The 19,976-nt window shown below is 33.0% G+C and overlaps 1 long non-coding RNA gene across 1 annotated transcript in view; it reads left to right on the top strand.

Annotated features, from left to right (window-relative positions):
- Positions 1-19,976, top strand: part of LOC147065947 (uncharacterized) — a 252,184-nt gene that overhangs the window by 109,045 nt on the left and 123,163 nt on the right. The window contains exon 3 of the long non-coding RNA XR_015071654.1: positions 14,203-14,264. This is a non-coding gene — a long non-coding RNA (uncharacterized LOC147065947). The remainder of the gene's footprint in view (positions 1-14,202; positions 14,265-19,976) is intronic.

Raw genomic sequence — 19,976 nt, 5'->3', positions numbered from 1 at the left:
GGAAATATAATATACCTATATCAAACTTTGTAATAAATAACAAAATGTGTCATTTTAAAAAAATCCGAGACGGAATGCACTTTACACTAGACATAATCCTGTTTTTTCGAATGTGATGGCTTAGGATTTTTAGGTGCTAAAAAATGAATAATAGGTACCTAAAATATGTAGATATAATTGGAAAATGTTATTAAAATTCATAAATAGGTGCTAAAAATTTAAATAATTAGGTACATATTACAATAAATCATATATATTTCAACAGTTTAATTTATTATTTATTCACAAACAGAAAACGCTTTATTTTTCGAAAGTGAATATTCGACGATTTGATCTTTTATTACGGTTATTTGTGGTATACGGTGATTATTTTTATACACGGAAAAACTTCTTTCCACTTCTACATTGTCTAAGACTTCTACAGATGTTATTATTGCGTATGTAAATGAAACTATTTCTGAAGTAGAAAAAATTGAAAAATCTGAGGAATCTGATGGATTTTCCAAAACAGCTTTAAAATTTAGCAGCGTTTGAAGTCCAGTATTTGTATTTAAAACACTATTTAATTGGTCCAGGAACATTGAAATTTTGTGTTTATGTGAAAATAATATGTGCTTAAATCTAGAATATGCAAAAATATGTAATTATCCAAAAATATTTAAAAGTAGTTGCTAACAAATAGGGCCTTAAATGTTTCAAAATTGTCTGAAACAGATAGATATTTGTGATATTTGGTTGTGGGGCCGCTCAAAAAAAAAAACCTAAGCCTAGTGATCAGTAATCACTGATCAAAATCTGTTTTGATAAATAAACGTCTTTTCTCGTAAATGAGATGTGTAGGTACATCACCTTTACAGAAAGGAAATTGAAAAGTTATCTCAAAATTTTTCGTAGAAGTCTACATTAGTAATATTTTGTTGGACGTTTCATGATAATACCTCTGAAATTAATTTCATTGCAGTAGTAATCAAAGTATGCACCGCAGCACCCTGATGCAACAATTGCTGTTTTCAGGGGCGCCGCAGAATCTTCGAAAAAAATAACAATTTCAGACAATCTTAATTCTTTGTGTTGATGCCGGATCAGAATGGTAGATTCGCCTCGCGTGATAACAACATGTAAATTGCTCGCCCCTTATCACAGACATTATGTACGCACGTAGTCGTATATGACTTCCGGACGGCCATTGAAGTTAAGCGCCCTCCACCGAAACCCGCCCCGCACCACACTCGGTCTTAATCGAGCGTATCGCGGGACCCTACAATTGGTGATGTGAAGCATCTGAAACAATTGGACTGGGAGTGGGACGGCCAATCACCGATCGACACTTTTTTGTTGCAAATATTGTGATTCTGAATAGAATATTTTCAATTGGCTGCTCAAAACTACATTTTTAAGTTGCCGTGAAAAAAAAAAGTTTGAAAACCTCTTTTTGACTTATACAATACTTTTTAATGTATACAATCGAGGTAATAACCTATTGGTTGGTATACAATTATTTTATACAGGTGATAATTACCATAATACAAAAATAATGTGATACCTTTCTGATTTTATGACGAATATAAACTATGTATTATGATTGATTAATCATTTCGGTACCTAATAAACTCATTGTAAATATTACATAAAGTAGTAATAGATATGACAAAAAAGATGATCATCAATGTCTGATATCATTTTGTGTGGCTCGTATCATAATGCTTTCAGCACAGTGTTTATATTTCTTTTATCAACAACAAACTGCCGTCATCTGAATAAATAAAGTGAAGGCTAACGCAGTAATTGAGAGAACAAAATCGCTACTGACACCATACAAAAATATCCCGCAGCTTTCGAGACGAGAGGGGCAAATCCGCTTTTCGCATTTTGCTCGCGATGGGGTAGGCAGGGGTGATTCCGTACTATGAAAAACGTAATTCTCCAACATTTTTTCCTCGTGTCGGCCATAAATGTTGGAGTGAGTTACACAAGGCGGCCGCTGCGCCCCCGGGGACCGCTGGAAAACTCCCTGTTGCCCAACTTACCAGTCTGGAATTCCCACTTCTGCCCCCCCCACCCAGAATAGTTCAACGCGAGACAGGTGCGTTAAAAGAAGCGAAACGAATTATCATTACCCACAATTTTCTAGAGTAAAGTACTGTTTTCAATAATTGAAAAGGTACCCACCTAAAACACATAAATGTGCACAAAAATATACTATACGTTGAGATAGGGATTTTTCAACAAAAATGTAGATTAATCAAATAATTTGAACTATACATTGAAGAAGCCTTACACGTTATTTCCCTTATAAAGACGTAATTTCGTCTGAATAATTATCATCTTGTTGAGAGATAAAGTTAATAAGTTTACCTTATAATTTCGGATATTACTCTAATTTTTAAAAAATATAATCGTGGGACTTTTGTACTGAGGACATCTGGGTGATTCAGATAGTAAGCGTGAAAATAAAAATGACTCAGTAAACGGCTATTATTAACTCATTTGAAAGTCAATAAAATAGAATTAGCCATATTTTAGTTCATTGTATATTATCAGAAAATGTTATAAAAATTAAGTTGCTACCAATTATATCCGCTGTGTATGAAGTTGAGATCGGAAAGTCGCCTACACCCATTGAAATAAATAGTTGTACACTAAATTGTGATGTATATATTATTAGGTTGATTTTTTTTTATGTATGAGTTATGCCGGGTCCACACTGGCAACATGTCGCGCGGCAACCTCGTTAATTTTTACGATAAGTGTGATAATTATCCTAAAATTTCTTAAGCAATTATATAATTATCGTAAAATTTAACGAGATTGTCGCGCTACATGTTGCCAGTGTGGACCCGGCATTAGATACCTTAAAGATAAAGCCCTCTACAAGTCTACACACGGAGAAATGTTGATAACTTCATAAAACATTAATTCATTACCTATAATAAATTGTTTTAATATTTGTCTCTAACAGTTGATTTTTTACGAGATATAGGTACTGGGCGTGTAGCGCCTTGTAGCCGTTTTTATGATGTTGTCAACTTTTGTGTGTAGTCTTTTAATACCATAGAAACCTTGTAAAAAACATGATTATAGTGCCAACGCCATATCTTGTGAATAGTTCTTCTGAAAATCTCTGTCGTTAAAGTTTTTTGGGCTGTCGGTAGGTAGGTAGACTATTTGCATACGCGTAAAATTCGTTCACTGTAGAGTTGTAGTAGAGTAGAGTAGAGAGTAGTAGTAGAGTATAGAGACTGTAAAGATTTCCACGACGGGCGTACACCGAACTTTTCAAAATTTCCCCGCACCTACTTTTGAGAACTATTCGAATTTTTCTTGACATGCATCTACATTTTGTATTGGCAAGAACTAAAAGGTAAAATTTTAGTTAAATGCCATTCACCAACATGTTTTTTGTTGTCATTATTCGTGTAACCGTAACATGTGGCTGCTTCACGAACACCAAAAATGTAAACATCGCATCTGTCAAAGTTCATAACCTCTTTAATTTGTAATATTTTATGCTCTTCGTCATTCTCCAGTTATGGATACTTGTTCGATGATTATCTGCCTGACATTTATGCTTTTGGCTTGCGAAATAATCTGCGAGAATTTTTCTTTATCAATTTTATTTATTATAATAATATCAAAATTTTTATTGTTAGATGGTCGATTAGGTCAATGCTCTACGAATCTTTTGTATGAGAATATTTTTGACGTGGTCCACTTTACTTTCACCGGAGCGTCTCAGGCCTAGGACGACCATTCGTTTTTCTCCATAATATATATTATTTTTTAAACAGTAACAATTGCACTAGCCGTAACGATATTATAAGTAAAATTGATAATACATGGAGTAAAATCTCGCAGTTGTAAGAGGTTAGATTCGTAATCTCGTTGCATAATATCAACATACAATCGCAACGTACAACCACGCGAGTTATGCCGAACCATAACTAATGTAAGCCGGCTCGCACATCAAAACGAGTCCACACACCTATAAAGTGGTCATTCCTATACCTTTCATACATTTCGCTAGGTAGATGTGCGCGGTTTTCATATGCAACATCGGAGCGACGTTCCTAGAATGTTCAATTAACGGCTGTGCGGCTAACACTGCCAAGAAACAAGCGATTCATATATATTTTTCTTCATTCGCTCACTGCGATCAGCTGATCATTCCAATAATAAACCGAATATCAGCTCTAGTGTCCGCAAATTAAAATTAAATCATTATTTTTATTATTTGATACTGAATATACCTACAAATTAGTCTTCTGCACCCGTGGTCGACGCTTAGGAACGGGAGTCACCTGACATTTATCCCCCAACAAAATGGCGGCCATGTTTGTCAAATTGCCTCGCACATTGAAAATCGTCCCGCTTGGGATATAATCATAAATCAAAATTGAGCACAAAGTTGCAACTGTGTGCTTAGGCGAAGCGATTCCGGGATAGTGACGTCACACGGCAGGTCTAAACGAAGGAGTACTATACTTTTCCACATGGACGTTTTGGAATTGTACGTGCACCCCATGTCGAATGAAATTTGTTGCTTGCGACATCGTCCTGCTGGTTTTTTTCAAACTAAAATGTTGCGATCGTAGGTTACTTGTGCTTTGTGAATAGGTACCAACAAAATCGTATCGACATATTTGACGTGTTGTAGTGTAGTCAAAACGAGTTCAGATATGCGACCCGGCTTAATGTTATTCTCAAAAAGTGCAGTTTTATCCTTACTCGTACCTACGACAGTAAAATTGTTTGTAATTTAATATTCTAATTTGGTCACCCTTCGTAAGTCTCGGATATCTTTCCGCCTCTTTGCGGACCGTGAACTTCCATTCACAATGCAATGTGAAGTACAATCCGGACTTACTCTGAAATAACAGTTTTTTTTTATACTTTACTTCAAGCATGTGAAAATATGTAAATATATTATGAGTGCATCTTATATTTTTAGACGAGGAACAGACAAAAATGTACCTACGCAATAATAACGTGTTGATGTATTTATTTATTTCTGCACTCTATAATAGTTTCCTTTCATCTTGTAGTCAGAAGTATGTATAAAAATAGAAACTAAATGCCATACACTACTGGTTGATCTTTGTCGGGAACTCATGACTGATCATGGTTACCCGAATGATTTGGCCTTCATGCAACCTTGGATTCGTTCCTATCAGCATTCAGTGCCACGCAGGACCTGTATAAGTGAAAAACCAGTTGCATTCCCGATTTGATCCGACTATTTGCGGGAACTCTTCTTGAGTACTAACAAACCGCTTTTTGGCTGTAGACGAATACGGGGAGGAATCGCAAGAGAGGGGTGGAATGTTTTTGGTGAACGAGTTGATTCAGGATGAACGCTGTTTTGGTGAACTGATTTATTGACACAGTAGAAATTATAATATATCATGTTTGATTACGTAGCGCGTGTGCAGGGAAAGTATTTAGTGAATAACGCGTCTTCTTGGTTTGAGAACACAAACAAGGACCCCTCCAAACCAATCTACCCCGCACCACACTCGGTCTTAATCGAGCGTGTCACAGTGGCGAAGGGTGGAGGTAGGCTGTTAAGATCCGCCATAAATAGTGCACATTAAACTTTTTCAGACACACATATTTGTTTTCATTGAAATAAGACTACAATTTACAGATAGTGTTGGTTAGTTTTCAAAATTCAATTAAACCCTGAGAAACCAAGCCATAATAGATAATAGTCAAAAAATACATGTCTATTTATAAAATATCTAAAATTATGCAATTAAATCATACATAACTTTGAATATTTTATAAATAGAATAATATTTTTTATTTATTATAGTTTGGTTTAGTCAGGGCTTAATGAATTAAAAAAAATAACCAACAATATGTGTAATATGTATTTTTAATCCAACGAAAACAAATAACTATGAATGAAAAAGTATACACAATTTTGTCGTATTCCCCAAATTAGACCAAAACTATTATGGTTTCGTTTAGGCATGGCTTAATCGATTTTTAAAAACTAACTAACACCATCTGTAAATTGTAGTCTTAGTTCATTAAAAAAAAATACATATGACTAAAAATGTTTAGTGTGCACTATTTATAGCGAATCTTAACAGCCTACCTCCACCCTTCGCCACTGGGCCGTGTCACGGAGCTCGACATTTAGATATAAAGCATCAGCAGTTGTTTATGCCTGTCTCAGGACTGGATGCCGAAGACTGAGGTCGCCACGCACTCAAGTGTGCTTTGACTGAGTTTACTGAGACATAATTTAATCAAAGTGCCTATGGGCGAGAGATTAATTAATTAACAAACAAATGATTCTAATTAATTTACATATAATATGTAAAAACAAAGCTAAAACAATACGTAATATAGTCCGTAATAAGAAGATGCTGCCAACAGCTGGTTGGACCGACTTGAAGATCAGCACATTGTCGGACATTCCCATAATATGTGATTTGCATTCTGTAGTTCACCGCCACATGAACATGTTGGTCGAGTTACAAATCCAAACTCAATGAGCTTGGCAGCGAATCCGCAGTGCTCGGTTAAGAATTGACTGGTGGACAGTAGGAAAGAACAAATACGTGTGAATGGACACTGTGAGTGCGGCGTAAGCGTGAACCGAAATGTTTTACGAATCGGTTTTATTACCGATACCGCCCAATGAGCGTCCAGGTGGGTGCTGTCACAAAAAAGGTCTTATTACCCACCTACATCGTCAACAGCTTTTCTATAGTACATAATATTAGAATATACATAATGGATTGGTTTGTTATTATTTCTCAGTCCAAGGAATTTGAAGAAGTCGTAGACTAGCCAATACAATAATACATGGATACACACCCCTCGATATTTCAAATGTACAGCATACTCAAACAGGTGGATACGTAAGCTACTTATGATAGAAGTTGTCATCCAAGTTTTTCTAGAGCAATCTCCTAACGAGGCAAAATGACGAGGCCAGGTTTTTTGCGATTTTCGGCGAAACATTCGACATGGCCTCGCGGTTCCCAGAATCACTCCTTTTGTTTCGGGGCATACGAACACAACTACGAAGACATTGTTTGAGATGCTATTTTACAGCTGACTAGTCATAGAAAGAGAGATATCCCTGCAGTAATTATTTGTTTATGTTTAGTACATACCTTGAATATCATTATGTATTGATTAAGTTGTTTAAGTATGTTTGTCGTCCACGATGGCCGAGCGGCTAATGGGTCGGCTTATAATGTCGTAGGTCCCAGATTCGAATGCTGGGTCTGGCAAATACCTACACGTATTGTTTTTCAATGTGTGTTTGGAGTCAGAGTATGGACTTAATAGGATGAGCAAGTGGCTAACATCCATTTCTCGTAAAAACAAAAATTAAAGAATACTTGAATATTACAAACCTCCACATTGTGGTGACCCATAATAATATGAACTTAGGATCGGATATGGTTTAAAAAAAATATGAAGTTCCTGAAAAATGCCACTGACATTATTCGTCACTGTACTTGCCAATTGCTGTAACCCTCACTTTTCACCAAAGTGACATTTTCATAGTAATGGGCTTACTGCATACTCTTAGACGAACTGGTCAAGTAGGTATCATAAACCCCAAAAAAATATGTCATGTTCAAAATAATTCAAAACTATTTTTAAGCGATTTATAACTTCACAAAAAATATGCCATACAAATGCTGTAACCCTCTCTAAACGTAATCCATAGGGTACGAACAGAGTAAACCACTCAATTTGTAATACAATATATATATGAAATAATAAATTTATATTATATAAAATAATAAGTAAATTCAATGCCCACAGTTTGATATATGAGGGTTACGCTGCTTGGCCTGTACAGTGACGATATAGTACCTATCTACATAATTAGTAAAATATAATATTTTGTATGAAAAATTTTAAACAGGTACCTACGTTAAATAAAAACAATATAACTTAGCAATAATTATTGATGTAAGTATTTTAATGTGTCAAAATGTTCTCGACAAACCTATGTATAGGTAGAGTATACCTACCTATACGATTATCAATCAATCATGTTCGCTTTAACTTGTATTAGCCAATGTTTAGAGTTTCTTTTAAATATCCACTGTGATTATTAGGAGATGCATTTTGGTGGTTACGACTATAGTGGCCGGCTCGACCTGGTTTCTCCTTATAAAGATAAAGACCCGAAACTCCAAATTGGGACGCATCATGAATCGTCGTCTGACAGCTCAAATAACTGTTGTCGAAGATTAGGCCGAGATGCGCTGCGTCAGCTGCGTGTATTTCTCTCATAGTATTACTAGTAGGTATACGGCGATCTTTTGATTTGATCGTTATATTTTATGCATTGAAACGAACCCTTTTCGATATATCTATCGCACTGTGATAATTATTCATAATACCTATTTAAGTTTTATTTTATATTTACAAATTTAATTATGTGTTTTCTTAACTACCCACATGCTCAGTCATGTCAAAATGGAGGTTTTATGCTATTTTCAAAGCATGATCCTGGACATTCCTTAAACGTTGTAGATAATCTATTTACATAATTTTGAAGCCTTATTATCCTTTATATTTATTTTAAATTTGATGGCTGCTTAAAGTATTTTTATTACATAAAATAGTATTCTTTTAAACCTCTCGCTCTAATGTTTTAGAATATAGTCATATTTCAGTACGTCCATGTGAAGTGGTGTTAAGATTTTTTTATATTTATTAATTTTTAAAAGCATTTATAAAACCATTAGTAAAATGTATGTCGACATTATTATAGTGAAATATTTACAATAAAAAAATTATATTGATAATCTCTGTGTCCCAAATTTGACATTTGAAATTTTATTCAAAAAATGGGCAAGATTTACACATTTAAAGATAATTTTAAAGATACTGATTATAAGCTATGTCTCTGACCATTCAAATGTGATAAACATTCTACGAATAATGTTTGCTTTATAATAATTATTGACCTAAGAATAAGGTAGTATTTTTTTGAAATCCGCCATTTCTATTGGCATTTCCCAGTGGCTAAGCTACAACATACGGCCGTAGCCATTAATTGACAAACGATAAATGAAGTAGGGAGTAAGATCACGTTAACGCGCGTGTTTGAACATGTACCTAACCGATTTTTTTAAACGGTTTTAACCTAAGGCGTTTTCATTTTATGACAACATCTTTACAAGAAAAAAATAGTTATGAGTTATGAAATGAAATAATTGAATCAATAATTTATCGCGAAAATTATATTTAGCAGAAGCCGATGTTGTTGAATTGGAAATACTCCACTTCCAAAGTTATATACCTTGGTACCTAATACTAAAATAACAGCCGATGGCTTTTGGAACCTGGTAGATTTGAAGTTATGCAACTTATGCATCGCTAAAAATAAATTGTACCGGCCTTTCCCTTCTTGATCATACAAATGTACTCCAGTCATAAATCAGTTGGGCACACTAGGTGTATTTGATTGAATTTTCTTGATTGAAGTAATAATTGGGTCTGGTCCATAGATTTAATAACTATAAATATGTCTGCTCGTAAGAAATAATTAACTTTTTTAAAAATTTATGTAGAACACAGTGATGTGTCTTAATAATATACTCCTGCAGAAGACCTAATTCAGTTGACGAAATTTGTTCCTATTTCTTATTCAGTTACCACGAACGATTACATTCAGAATGTATTTATTTTTACTTTCCTATAGTACCTTCGTTTCTATCATAATGTCTGTTATATTATTCTGAGCATAATATCAGATTATATTATCAAATATTGTGTAGCCAATTTGTTGTTTGTTATTTTGATTCCCTGCCGTGGTAAAATAGTAAAACTATTTCCAGAATTCGTTGGATTTTGAAAGATTTACTTTACATGGCTGAATCTGTTCTTTGCTTTCATTGCCAAAAATAGAATATCCCACGATATTATTTACACTCTAGTAATTGTATCCAAAGCTATTTATCCCGCCTTGTGTAACAAATAGGTATCTTATAGTTTTTGTTTCCGACATACAAATCTTTGCGTCTTACTTACCTATCAATGATATTTATTCTGCTCGCTATTAAATAATGTGTAAGGTCAAAAGTTAAGTAATTCTGAGAATTATTTACGCATTATATTTTTAGCAGCTATAATAATATGAATATTGTAAATGTAAAACATGGTATGACAATAAATCTTGAGAATTTATTACGGCCAACTGTAGTATCTTTTATTTCTTTTTTTTTAAATGCTCAGCATTCTTGCTTTTACATGTAATAAAATGAAAATACTGAAATGATAGGAACTTTCTTCGGTTTAAGTACTTAGGTATATCTGTACTTATTTTATAAGTTTTATCAGTTAAAGTTTTCTTCGCTCTCAACTACAAGTAGATAGATTATGTAGATACCTATCGAAAAAATTTACGCAATGTTTACAGTGAAATTATTCGGTATTTGCTATTTTAGTTGTGATTTTATTATCTCGGATGGCTGAATCGTGTCCGGAAACTTGTTAGTATACAGTTCGCCGTATCACACTTCACCATGAAATGTTGTAAGTATCGTAAATATATGGCCGTATATTAAAGACCGTCCTACCTCTTTGGGTCTTATAGTACTGACCTAAAAATTCATGACTAAATAAAACACGGTACTTGTCGGTTTACACTTTACATGAAGCCAGCAGCAAACAAATTTTTAAAATAGCGAATATACTGGTTTATTTGTTAGGTTAGGTTTTCATTTTTTAATTCATTTGAATTTTGGCAAAATCAGCAATGAAAATTGAATTAATGTTCATATTGAATCTAATAAAATTGGAGACCGCATAGTATACGGTCATCTCTTTCCGATAAGATAGCTCACGGGCCTCATCAACGCACTGTCAAGTCATATTTACGTTAATATCAGTAGCGAAAGGTGGAGGTAGGCTGTTATCTGCAATAAAAAGTGCACATTGAACTTTGTTTCAATTTACAGTACCAATACCATATTGATTAGTTTTTAAAAATCAACTAAACCCTGCCTGAACCTTCTGGTACATTTTGGGCGATACGACAAAACTCTGCAAACTTTTAAATTTTTTTCGTTGGATTAAGAATAAGTACATATTACACATATTGTTGGTTCATTTTTTAAATTCATTAAGCCCTACTTAAACCAAACTATCGACCATGTCCGATCCCAATAGGATCATATGGGCCTCCACATAGTAGAGGTGTATTAACAGATTTTTTATGAGAAATGGATGTCAGCCTCTTGCTCAACCTATTAGGTCCATACTCTGACTCATACATAATAATATTAATAATAATAACTATAATAGATAAAAAATATTATTCTATCTATAAAATATCCACAGTTATCTATGATTTAATTGCATAATTTTAGATATTTTATAGATATACGAGTATTTGTTGACTATTATCTATTATAGCTTGGTTTTTGCAGGGTTTAATTGATTTTTAACAACTAACCACCACCATTTGTAAATTGTAGTCTTATTTCGATGAAAACGAATACGTATGACTGACAAAGTTTAGTGTGGACTATTTATGGGGGATCTTAACAACCTACCTCCACCCTTCGCCACTGCTTAAGGGGACGCTCTACAGAATTGCCCTTGAGAATTGAAAATATGGTTTTTTTACATGTGGTCCGGAATTGTTGCTCTACTGGTAATATTCAAAGGTCGCCGACAATGCTTTGGTCTAAAGTAAATAATGATCTCTCATAACATAACACTGTCAACGTGAATAAAATATGGGGTGACCAAAAAATGATATCTTCTAATATACGTAAATGTTACTAAATTCAATTTGTTAATCATCTGTTTGGTGGGAAATATTGTAACCAATATGATGGATAGCCACGATATAAACTTAATAATATATTAATAACGTTTTAACCAGAAATTGTCCGAGAGCTAAACATACGAAGGATGTTGAAATACATATCTACCTACATTTTTATTTCATGTGCTATCCAAAAAACATTATTATTGAATAGTATTTATTTTGAATGTGTAAGACCTATTACATAATTATTAAAAAAATAGGTACACATTGTTTAATTCTAATGCATATTTTTAAAAAAAAGTGTAATATAGTGATGTCTGTTTATTATAAAAAGAAAGTGACTTTTTATTAAAAGAAATGAAAATATAATTAATTATATTTTCATTTCTTTTAAAATGGAATTCTACCATTTACTTGGTTACTACTGCTAACTCAATTAATGACTTTTTATTACTTACCCGATTAGTTTAATTAATTTAGTCTGACACTTTTACAAACAAGTAACGCAATTTTACTTTTATAAAAATAGGTAGGTACAATAATTATTGTTGGTAAGTAAAGCCACTGCAAGAAATAATTTATATAAAAAATTATTATTAACGTAGAGACACCCACACATTTTTTTATTCAAAGCTAGCGTCGCTGAGAAGATAGCAAAGTTACCGACCAGGGCTGTCGAAGACTAATTACTTATTTTTATGATGTGTTTTTAATTGTGTGCAATTTGGCGGAAAAATATAATATATAGATACAGTTGCTTACCATTCGGGTATCCAATGAGCTGGGTTTTGTTTAATCTTTTGCAGACATCCTACAGTTTTATTTTTTATCTTGCCCATCTCACGTAAGGATATCTGATATTATAAAAGTTACATAGTACAACAGTGTTTAAATCTAATATGTAATTGTACAGGTTTAATTAAAAACTATAACAAAATTAACATTTTAATGATTTACAGATTTTCCTATGCTATATCAACTTAATATCAATTTTAATGAGACAAGATACATATTACGATATATCCAAAATACACATCATCAGATAATATGTGAAATATTTTGATAAGCAAAAAAATAAGAACAATACAAAAATAACATAACATAATCAGCCAGTCTTTTCATAATTATTTTAGATAAATGTTGTATGCCGTTTGACGCTTGGAATTATGTAATTATTCCATCTGTTCAGTAAGCTATTTTTAACTTTAAATTTGTAACTTTTTAAAACGTAAAATTAGATTGATATTATTTTGACAGCCCTGTATTCGTTCGGCCGGCTTTAGGTTAAGTCGCATACATGTTATGTTTGAAGGGAATAATAATAATAATAATGATATTCATTCGCCCGAGAATTGTAATTAATAATTATTGCGTTTCTTAAAATAAATCCCCGATGGTTAGAGGTTTTTGAGGTTAGACTGAATTAAAATGACGTCCTTTCAACTCTGAAATCATTCTCTGAATGAACTATGAATGACCTTGTTCCTGTTCATCGGGCTCTTAATATAGATTACATACATATTCAATGATCCGTTATTTTTAAGTAATTGTGTTGTCTAAATATATCATGTCGGTACCTACCAAGTACATAGGTAGTCTATTGTTTGTTTCATAAGTACATATTATGGATATGTATACATTTTATTGTTATCGTCAAACGGACGTCGGCTTGGCGTGATATATACTGTCATATAATTTTGTTTAGTTCTGTAAATAAATAAATGTAGATTAACTCCCAATATTCCTACTCGGATCAGCTCGGATCGACCACCCAGTTGTATTCGGTGTATCGTTTTCCTTCATTTTCCACATTAAACTGCCTCCAAATCTGCATTATCCATCCACATGTACGCGTTCAAAAAACTCTTCGTTTGCCTTCCGGCTTCCTAAATATCAGTAAATAATTATTTTGCCATGCGAAACTCGTACATACATGACCCAGCCAATGATAACCTATTTATTTAAAACCCTAATTGTTAAATCAATATGCAATGTAATGGGATTACTTAAGTATAAGGCTACATGCCATTCAATGTGATTTGTTGATTTACCTTGAATCATCTTATATAGGTACTAAACAATTAATGGAAAATTTGCTTTGTATGAAATTCATTTACAACCCGAACGGTGGCAAACACTACGAATTATGTTACTATGACTGTATCATATTGAAATTTAATTCGGGCGGAGAAATACACAATAACAATAACACTGTTTCCGTTTTATTAGATTTAGGTACATTGGAAATTTAACGATTCTCTCACATAACCTTTGTACATATCCTTCAAAATAAGATAGATTATCCCTTGGATATTTAAACAATAACTTCTCTCTCCGTCTCGTACTTTTATCATCCTTTCCAGTCTAACCGTTCGTTTGTTTGATATTATACTGTACTGTTTTATTACGTTATTAATTATACGTTTTCTTTATTTCAGATCGGCTACAGAGAACAATAATTACTATGGCTCACACTTTTTAAAGCAACATCCAGTATCCAGTAAGTACCTACATATTATATTTAATAAGTTATTTTATATCGTGATAATCACTTTCTATGATTCTTAAAAACTCAGCAACATTATACTACAGTGTAATGAAAATTAACTATTATTAGGATAGCATCGATAAAAGTTTATTCTTATACTATTTCTATTAATTAATATTATATTATGTATCTACTGATCGGTATGGGTTTACGTAGGGTGTTGATTTACACTTTTACACTTATTAAAAACACTGATTCAGGGACATTACGTAAGTATATTTCGCTTGACGAGTAACAATTAATTATTAATAACATTTGTAAACGCACGCTTTGGCGCAAAAAGGTGGCAAATCGTATTTAAAGGCGACGTTTAAGGCTCAATTGTAGGTTACCGACTGACTGTACCTACTTTCGATCCCTCGTCCGCCCAGAGACAGATAACGGTAATTTCTTTTTGTTTGTTTCGCTGTGCATCCTGGTCTAGCCTTGACTCATTTACAGTTACAATAATATCATTATATTCCCAACTCTGTCGATTGGAACATTTTTGATGGGGCATTTAGGCATTATGATATTTGGTATCTTAATATTATTATACTAGTAAGTACAATAGACAATAATGCAATGTGTTAAGGTTTATTTTGGTCCAATTAAAAGCGTTTAGCTAACATTCTTAGGTTCATTTAATATTGAGCCCTATAATTTTATTGATATAAGGATTTGTATCAGTCGAACAAATTCGTATACTTCAAGCTAGATAATAAATATTTGTATTTACATATCGAGTTCGGTCACCTGTCCGACTTCATGATTCGCGTTACCTACTTGATAAGAATTGAGACGTCTATAAATAGGTATTAACATGCTCGTAATATTTCCAAAAGGTATAATTATTTTATTATGTACCTATCATTATTTATTAGCATATATACAACTTACATTCAAATAAACTGTGTTCTTTCCGTGACCAGTATAACCTTGTTTGCCCATCCACGTACAGACAGATAAATCTTTACCGTTGCGGTACGGCAGTTAACATCATACTAGATTATCACGTATCTCGATTTAGATCTGTATCGTAGTCAAATTACGGCATTTTGATGGTTGTAATGTGAAGTATTAATTTCAACATAAATGAACGACTTGATCTTCTTCGTGTAAGACGAGTTATAATAACATAACACAACTGACATGTGAGGCGTATATTATCAAAACCTGCTTAACTCCACGAACACAATTGTTGGCAAAAGCGAAAAAACTGATGTGGGCTTAATTATTGCAAAATATAAGAAAAGATAAAATTAATGAATAAAGAAGTAGATAATAACACGTCACCTGCCGGGTCTTAATTGGACGAAAAATCAAAATGGCGGTTTTTATCTCTGATGTCATTGGTTGTATAGATATGAGTCTATTTTGAAACTAAACCATTAAGGATTTGAGCACGATTTGATACTGAACATGATTTTCAACATGAATTATCTCTGTATTTAAAGCAGTTACGCAAGCGAATGAATATTTATTCTATAGGTATTGCCATAGAGAACAGTTTGGCATCAAAATTTGAAAAAACTCGAAAATGGTCGTTAGGTATCTTTTGATAATAAGGTGCTCATGTTTGAACATTATCATTCATCACAGTCAAGTGAGTGTACGTTGTGCTAGGCTTCCTTGACCGTTACATTTTCGATTAGGCATCGCGCATGTCTATATTTTGATCACTTCGTCTTCCACTTCACTTCAACTTTTTATCACGTTTTTCTTAGCTAGTATTCTTGTTTGTCCGGCGGTTGTTTATCCAGTAATTATCTTGCAATCGATTTTTAACTAACTTCCCGACTAGCTAGACATTTGAAACTTTTAGAATATATCAGAACACGATGCCAATGCATTCTTTTAATACTTTTAGCCATCTTTAAGTAGAATTGAATTCATTTTCAGTTAATTCTGTTTTGTATGAAAAGTTATTTCGGAAGAAATCCGTAATCCAATCCACTATTATTGGTTTACTAAGGGGGTGGCCCTAGCAACTAAATTAATAATATATACGTGCGTTACTATGAAAATCAAAATGACATTTCAGTATTCCATATTTGTTTGTTTGTTGCAAAATGGCAAAAAAAAATGATTTGTTGATAATTGCCTTATTTGTCCTAAATTATTAATACCTACATAGAATTGCCAAATTTATAATATAATATGATTCAACAATAAATTTAAAAACTTGGTATACCTATAAAAAGTTCTTTTTATCTTGTAATTATTAATTCTGGATTTAACACCAAGTAGTTTTTTTATGCTTTATGTTGAAAGCGTGTTACACATCGCAGTGTCTTCACTTATACGTCACATAATTTTTAATTTGTCTTAGGAAACAGTATTACCTACTATTTTTTTAAATGCTCGTTTTAATACAAACATGTAAAAACTGTGTACACAGAGCAGCTTTCGTTTTGAATCCTTCAAAGTTATTGTATTTTAAGCCTATTTGCTGTAAAATTATAGTATAATTTACAATTAGGTAGGTATACACTTTTCGCGGAGTCATTCGGTTGACAACACTGTTGCGATGTTGAACAAAAGTCAAGAGTGGAGCCGACACTTTCATCATGAAAAATAGCCATTTTAAATTAGGTAGGCAATGCGCAGGCTATGCATGCACTGCAGTGCGATGCGTTCATCTAGCAAACGAAAAAATGCCCGAATATAGACAGGGAAAATTATTATATGCTACAATGTATTCGTTAATTCTTAAAAACTATATTTCCCCACGAAAAACTACTCGGCACGTCACAGTCAAAAAATAATGCCGCAGATGGAAAACATCCGTGAATTTGTACTGACAAAAAAGTGAGTATGCACATATTGGTGGAAATTTTTTACTGCTTCATCGGAAGTAATGACGCATGGTGTTGTTTCCATTAAAGCGCGCAATTTTGTATTAAATGTAGTTGTGACTGTCCATTAAATCTACGGACGTGGAAGTGCACTAAGTTACAAACAAATTTTTGTCCAAGTGCATTTGTATAGCGCCAAATGTTAATAAACTTTATTCTGAACTATGCATAAGAATCTTGCGATGATGATTTATTTGGTCAATGTAATGCCACCTTGCAGTATGTGTATATGTGTGTAAGCAAAGATGCTGAGGTTGACTCATCGCACATACACATGAAAGTAAGTTATGCAGTATCGTCAACCTTTTATACGAATTTTAATTCATGTTATTACAATGATAAAATTGTAACAGTAAAAATAATATATACTTATGTAAAAAACCAATCCCCATTCTTATATTACTCTTGACAATGGCTTTACAGCCGAAATATCTATTGACTAAAAATCAAGTTTAGTGGAATTTGATATTATTGATAGTATCCTAACATAAAATGGAATTTTATAGTGTAAATACTATATTGATAACTATATATTTTGTTTGGATAAACGGGAAAGTAAGGTGCTGTAACAGTCTCTCTGTACCTTTTCACCGTGTATTTACGATAATTTTTCCAATAAACTATTCTTAGTTTTTTAAATTTCACTTCAGTAAATTTTCATAAGAAAATAGTTTCGAATACAATTTTACAAAGTATGTAAAATAATATTATACTTAAGTATGTGTTTTATTCGCGGGTTTGTAAGGTACATATGAAAAATAAATTTACGAGCCGAGAGTTACTTTTTTTTCTACCATGTCTGATCCTAATAAGATTATATGGGCCTCCACGGAGTGGAAGTTTGTATTAACTGATTTTGTTTTTACGAGAAGTGGATGTCAGCCATTTGCTCAACATATTAGGTCCATACCCTGACTCACACACAAATTGAAAAACAATATGTGTACTTGCCAGACCCAGGAATCGAACCTGGGACCCACGACGCCATAGGCCAATTACTTACGAATTATTATTTAAAAGTACATCAGATAATGTGGTTACTATGTAATGCCTGCAAGGTTAATACTTTTGCATGTAGCTTAACTGTTAGCGAAAAGCGTGTGTTTATATTTGAATCCCACTATTTCTAGGATAGTTAATGAGGTTTTACCAAGTTATATTTTTTCAATGAAGAATGCTTCATTCTTAAATCTTAAATAACAGTTCTTATTCTTCTCGTCAAGGTCGGCCACTATTAGGGCTATCTTTGCTTTAACGCCTAACTAATATAACGTTATTTGTATTATTTTATAAATATATATATTTTAAACAATAGTTGCTGTATCAGAATTTCCATATTCTATTGTAAATTTCATTGATTTTCCCAAAAGTACCTACTCGATGTGCTTATCAAGATAAAGCTCGCTTTTTATTGTATTTAATCGAATAAAACATGTCGTTTTAACGTATCATCATTGGTTCAGTAATATTGGTCAAATTTCTGATAATTTAATAAGATGGAAATTAATTGTCATTGATGATCATCTTGTTAATCCAAATTTGTCGACCCCTTTCCGTGCGCACCTTGTACAGAGCGAAAGTAACGGTTTTTTCCACGAATTACTAGCGCAACAAGCCGTGTGAAGAGGTCAGAGAATGGTATTGCCCGTATTATTATTCCTCTTTTTATTGTTTGTCCAGATTTTTTTCACTTTTTTAAGGCAAGGGGTGCATCTCTAATGAGGCACCGGCCAGACTGACCGCTGCACGCCGAGCTGGCTCTTATTCTTAGTCCACGGCTGTTAATAAGATAATAAATATTGTGTAAAACGGGGTTAAAAGTATGCTCAATTTTATTATTTTTCTGAACAGTTATGTTACGTTGGACACGATTATATTAAAGTAATATTTATCTTCGTCTTTTTTAGCCTCACGTGAAGCAGTCTCAAATCTTCCTTTCCAATCGATCTCTCTGTATGACATTAAACCACTCTTACTGCATTCCGTTTTACTTCTGTACCACTAAACGTGAAGGGATTCGTCGATATGTACTTATCTTGTTCATCAAAACGTGTCACATGGCCTGTCCATCTCAGGCGTTCTATTTTGATAAATCTGATTGGGCCAAACATAATTCACAAGATTCTACACTCAAATACCTGTAGCACATGAGAGTTACACACAGTTTAATGCCTGAGTTTTTAACACAAAGAGCAACACTGGCCTCAATAGTGATCTATATCAGCTTTCGTATTTTTCGATGATCAGCAGGATTTTTAAGGTGCCTATACATGGAGATCATTATAGTACCTGTTGGCGCTTATGAGTCTCCTGTTAATATCGTCGCTCACGTGACGGAAATTGACTTTGTAATCCGAATATGTAAATTATAATATGTAATGATAACTATATCATTTGTGTTTTATTTACATTAGTGTGTACAATGTCCTTGTACTTTATTAATCAATTTATTTAATTAATTAAAGCGATTAAATTAGTATACCTACCAAATATAATGTGGTGTTTTATTAATAAATGAGTTGCCCTGAAAATTGAGCCAGAGAAGATAATGATTTTTGTTGTTATATTATAATATAACTCCCTGTGCCTTGCTATATTTTATTGTTAGTTTAGGTGAATTGACCAGGGCCGATTTATAGGTATGAACCGCATTTCGCACTACTACTTACACACACATTGCACTATCTCTTTGCATAGTATATACACATATTTTTCACGTTTTAAACGTATATTAGACGAAATGACATTACACGCTGAGAAAATAATATCTGTATAGATATGCCATAACGTCGTAAATATACACTTACATAATATATTATTATAAACC

The sequence above is a fragment of the Rhyacophila brunnea genome, unplaced genomic scaffold (assembly GCF_057557595.1).
Source record: "Rhyacophila brunnea isolate RB1 unplaced genomic scaffold, BYU_Rbru_1.0 scaffold_5, whole genome shotgun sequence".
NCBI classification, from domain to species: domain Eukaryota; kingdom Metazoa; phylum Arthropoda; class Insecta; order Trichoptera; family Rhyacophilidae; genus Rhyacophila; species Rhyacophila brunnea.
The sequence above is the reverse complement of the archived record's forward strand: the minus strand, read 5'-3'. Positions and strand labels throughout refer to the sequence as shown.